This window comes from Eumetopias jubatus, unplaced genomic scaffold (genome assembly GCF_037043125.1).
Source record: "Eumetopias jubatus isolate StellerSeaLion01/CBP00866 unplaced genomic scaffold, mEumJub1_p1.0 scaffold_1, whole genome shotgun sequence".
NCBI classification, from domain to species: domain Eukaryota; kingdom Metazoa; phylum Chordata; class Mammalia; order Carnivora; family Otariidae; genus Eumetopias; species Eumetopias jubatus.
In genome coordinates, this window is record NW_028274807.1 from 110029539 (window position 1) to 110035538 (window position 6000).

Consider the following 6000-nt stretch of genomic DNA (forward strand, 5'->3'; position numbering starts at 1 on the left):
AGACTATCCTTTTAAATTATAAACAATAAATATCTGTGAAAACACAGGGATTCTTCTAGTTGCTCTAAAGCAGCAACTATGACTAGGGTAGCATTGGTTCCACTTGCTTAAGTTCTCACTTTACCAAGAAACTCCACCATGTATTGGGCTAGAAGTCTCTAGGTATATTTCTGTACTATGTAATGGATAAGAGAGATGGGAAAAGAAAATCCTTCATACTGACAATGAAGTACAGAGTACCTCTGAATAGGTCAGAAAGTACTTGGCATTTACTAGTCTTTCTGGTATATTGTTGAAAATTCAGGCAAAAATCATGAGCAACTAAGATCTCTCCTTTTGACAATCACTTTAGATTCTGAAATGCTCCCAACGTTTGCCACCCAATGTTCCTCCAACCAAGAATATCTATAAAATGAATCTTTTTATCACCAGCTCAAACACGACCCAACATCTCAAATGTATAGTAGGTAATTAAGCACTTAGTCCTAGAATTATCACAGCTGTGTTGCCAAAAATGCTCACCCAGCAGCTCTGAGAGGTCACTACACCAGCAGAGACAAGAAGCTGGGCCCCTTTGGGAAGGGGTGGATGATACAACAGTAATAAAAGGTATTGACTTGAACCCCAAATACCTATCCCAGTTTTTTTAAGGGTGGGTGCCTTCTCTGGAAATCAAACTTCTGTCACAGGGGCAAGAATAATAATGTTTTTGAAAGAAATAATTCTTACTCTACTCCCACCACAACAGCATCAGGTTTATTTGCTGTGCATCTATTCAGGAAGTCCCAAGCCATCTGCTCTGAAATGACAAAAAAAAAAAAAAAAAAAAAAAAAAATATATATATATATATATATATATATACACCCTGTCAATAAAAAAAATGAAAAACCATCTACATTTGTGAAATGTGATCGAAATATGATTAACTGGTGGAATCCCTATATTCTCACTTTTTCTGTTGCCATGTGGAGATATTCAAAGATAAAAGGTTTGATGACTGCCATCAAATGGAGAACATCACTGCAGAAGACAATATATTCTAAGACAAAGACTCATGCCAAAGCATAAAAAGCTCAGGGAAATAAATGTTAAATACAATTGAAATAAGAATTTGAAGAGGAGTAGGGCTATAAAGCAAAACTACAAAGGAAAATAGTTGCTGATACAAATCTGGAGGTCCACAGGTGGGTAGAGGTGGGTAAGGTTGAAAAGTTTGGAGGACTAAATAAAAGAGCATGAATGTCAAAAACTACAGAAAGGAATACTGAGAAACATGAACACTTATAAAGAGTAAAGACAGAGAACTTGTTTTTGTATCTTGGTGTTTGTGTTGTTTTGAAGAGGGAGGTGCAGATGAAGGGAAAGGGGAGAAGCAAAAGGAAGTTTGAAGAAATTTGTTTCATAGAACCAAGGAAGCAGAGAGTTTCAGTGAAGCAGAGGGGAATGGCCATTGTCAAATTACACAGCTTACAGAATTATTCAAAAGAGGAAAATAGAGTTCACAGTATATAGAAATGAGTCTGAGAAAGAAAAGAGAACTGCCTAGAGAGAGGGACTTAGGAACAAAGTACAACAGGTGGTAACATGTTAGGAGTCAATTGGGAGGACATGTTTGTAGGCAGAAAAATGAAAGAGAAAAACTGATAAAACCAAATAGTAGGAGGAAATAGCACAAGCGAAGTGGAGAGATTCAACTTTGCCCAAAGATAAAAATACCTTTTCCAAGGACAGAAATAGAAAGAAGTAAAGCTAAAGGACTAATATGGTGCAAATAATTTTTTTAAGATTATTTATTTGCGAGAAAGAGAGACAGAGCACAAGTGGCGGACAGGGACAAAGGCAGAGGGAGAAGCAGATCTCCCGCTGAGCTGGTTCAGGCCTCCACAGGGGGCTCTGTCCCAGGACTCCAGGGTCATGACCTGAGCAGAAGGCAGATGCTTAACCGACCGAACCACCCAGGCGCCCCTGGTGCTAATAATTTTTAAGGGCATGTGAGGTGGGCAGGGGCAGGGGAGCAGTGCCGGATTATAGACATATGTCCTTGATAGCTCAGGGAGGATGAACTGAGGCTTAGAAGGTGTGCTGAAGATTAAGAAGAGTCATTGGCATGAAGGAGAGGAACCAACTACATGTAAGGCACAGCACCTTAAAGCCACATGGAGGGCACCGATGGGGCTGTTCACCAGTGGTATGAGGGTGAGTCCTGTGGGTCCTACTGACAAGACTAGTTTTGGCTACTGGTTCCACCACTTACTAATAGTAGGACTTTGAATAAGTTACTTAACCATTCTGTGTCTACTTCTTTATCTCTAAAACTGTGAAAATAATACCCACCCTAAGAATGTGCTTACCTATGAAAACAGCCAAAAATGTAGTAGAAAAACAAAATGGAATTAAAAATATTCAAATAATCCAAAAGAAGGTAGGAAACAGAGGAACAAAAAGTAAAGGGGCTAAACAGAAAACAATAATACACTTTAGATCTAATTCCAACATATCAAAGATTATATCAACTACAAACACATCAATTAGGAATTTTCAAAGGATTTTTAAAAACCTCAAATATAAGGGCACCCGGGTGGCTCAGTCAGTAGAGTGTCCAACTCTTGATTTCAGCTCAGGTCATGATCTCAGGGTTTGGGGTCGAGCCCCTCATCTGGCTCCACACTCAGTGGGGAGTCTGCTTGAGATTCTCTCTCCCTCTCCTTCTGCCCCCTCTCCACTTGCATGCTCTCTCTCTCTCAAATAAAATCTTTAAAATAAAACTCAAATATATGCTATGTATAAGAAACTCACAAATATAAAAATATAATGATATAGATAGTTGAAAGTAAAGGGACAAAAAATATATAGCATGCAAACAATAATTAAGAGAAAACTATAGTGCTTATGCTTGTATCAGAAAAAGTGGACTTCAGACCAGGAAAAACTACTCAGGTTAAAGACATACATTCCATAATTGTAAAAATCAATTCACCAAGACAATAATGCAAAATGAATAAGTGCTTATTAATAGAGCTCGAAAATATATGAAACAAAACTGATGGAATTGCAAAGAGACATAGATAATCCACATAATTATAAACATCAACACTTTTCACTTGGTAATTGATGGAAAAAATAGAGAGAAACTCATTAATGTTATAAAAAGCCTGAATGACTTTATGTGACATTTATAGCATACACAAAAATGGAAGAATACACAACCTTTTTGAATGCATATGGAATTGTCACTAAAATACACCACATTCTGAGCCTTTAAACAAACTTGAAGAAATTGAAGTCATGGAAACTCTGTTGTCTGACCATAATAGAATTAAACTAGGAATCAAGAATAGAAGATGGAAAAATTGCCAGATATAACAAAACTAAAAAAATATTTTTAATAAAAATCACATATATTTAAGTTATACTACATACTGATTTGATATGCATATACATAGTGAAATTATTACTATAGTCAAGCTAATTAGCATATCTATCTCCTTACAGTTATCTTGTGTATGTAGTGAGAGCCCTTGAAATCCACCGTCTTAGCAAATTTCCAGTATCCAATATGGTATTATTAACTATAGTCATCTTATGGAACATTAGATTCTACATAACCAACATCTCTTCATTTCTACCACCCCACCTCTAGCAACCACCATTCTACTCTCTGCTTCTGTGTATTAGACTTTGTTAGATTCCATATATAATTGAAATCCTGTAGTACTTGTTTTTTTCTGTGTCTGGCTTATTTTACTTAGCATAACACCCTCTGGGTTCATCTACGTTGTTGCAAATGGCAGGATCTCCTTTTTTAAGGCTCAGTGATATTCCACTGTATATTTGCACATTTGATTATTCATTCATCCACTTATGGACATTTAAGTTGTTTCCATGTTTTGGCTATTGTGAATGCTGCTGCAATCAACTTGAAAGGGCATATATCTCTTTCATGTTCTTTGGGTATATACACAGAAAAGTGATTGCTGGATCATAGGATAGTTCTATTTTTAGTTTCTTGAGGAACCTCCATACTGTTTTCCATAGTGGATATACCAACTTACATTCCCACCCACAGTGCACAAGGGTTCCTTTCTCTCCACATCCTCACCAACACTTGTTATTTTTTATCTTTTTTGATAACAGCCATCCTAATAGGTGTGAGGTGATACCTCTTTGTGGTTTTGATTTGCATTTCTCCAATGATTAGTGATGTCAAGCACATTTTCATATACCTGTTGACCATTTATATGTCTTCTTTGGGGAAATAAATGTCTATTCAGGCCCTTTTTCCTATTTTTAAATTAAAAAAACATTTTTGCCATTGAGTTGTATGAGTTCCTTATGTATTTTAGATATTAGCTCTTATCAGATACATAGTTTGCAAATATTTTCTCCCATTCTGTAGATTGCACTTTCATTTTGTTTCTTTTGCTGTGCAAACACTTTTTAGTTTGATGTAATGCCACCTATTTTTGCTTTTTGTTAGTTGTGCTTTGGTGTCATCTCAAAATATCATTGCTAATACCAATGTCGAGGAGCTTTACGTTTTCTTCCAGGATTTTTCATGGTTTCAGATCTTACATTTAAGTCTTTCATCCATTTGAAGTTTATTTTTGTGTATAGTATAAAATAGGAGTCCAGTTTCACTCTTTTACATATGGATATCCAGTTTTCCCAACACCATTTATGGAAGAGATTACCTTTTTTCCATTGTATATTCTTGGTACCTTTATCAAAAATTAATAGAGTATATATGCCTTGGTTTATTTGTGGATTTTCTGTCCTGTTCCATTGGTCTATGTGTCTTTTTATGACAATACTATACTGTTTTGATTACTATACTTTGTAATACAGTTTGAAATCAGGAAGGGTGATGCCTCCAACTCTGTTTTTCTCCCCCAAGATTGCTTTGACTATTCAGGATCTTTCGTGGTTCATTGAATCTTAGAATTCTTTCTTCTATCTCTGTGAACAATTTCATTGGAATTTTGATAGGGATTGCACTGAATCTATATATTGCTTTGGGTGGAAGTCCTAGTTAGTGCAACAAAGCAGAGAAAGAATAGTTTATGTGGATTGGAAAGAAAGGAATAACAGTCTCTCTCTGTTTTCAGTCAACAGGTTATCTAAAGTAGAAAATATTATGGGATTTATAAAAAATAAAAAAAGCTCTTAAAATGAATAAGTAGGTTTAGCTAAACCAAAGGATACAAAGTCAATATAAAAAATCAATTTTATTTCAAAATTAGCAATGAGCAAATGGAAATCAAAATTTAAAAATACCAATTGCAACAGCACCAAGAATTGAAATACTCAGTTATAAATATAACAAAATACATCCAGTATTCATTTGCTGACAAGCATAGAACACTGAGGGAAGAAATCAAAGACCTAATTAAACTGAGAATTATGTTAATTGATCATATGACTTAATATTGTTAAATGCCAATTCTTTCTAAATTGGTTTATAGAGTCAATCTAATCCCAGTTAAAATCTCATCAGAATTTTTGTCACCAATAAGATAAATTTAAATATTTTATGGAAAGGAAGATTAATTATAATAGCCAAAGTGACTTTGAAAATTAAGAACAAATTTGGAAGACTCACACAACCTGGTTTCAAGATTACTAAAAAGCTATCACAGTTAATGCAGTGTAGCATTGGGAAATGCTGGGCTCACAGATCCAGGGAGGAAAATAGTATCTGTCCAGAAATAAACCAAAATCAATTTGTCCAATTTATTTTTGACATATCAGTACAAGACAATTCAATGAAGAAAAGTAGCTGTTACAACAAATTGGAACAACTGGACATATCCATATGCAAAAAGAATGTATCTTGACCTGCTCCTCACACCTAATACAGAATTAACTCACAATGAGCTCAATACTTAAATGTAAAATGTAAAACTACAAAACTTTCAGAAGACAACATAGAAGAACATCTTTGTGATTTTAGGTTAGGTAAAAGTTCTTAGATATGATACTAAAAAATAATACATAAAAGT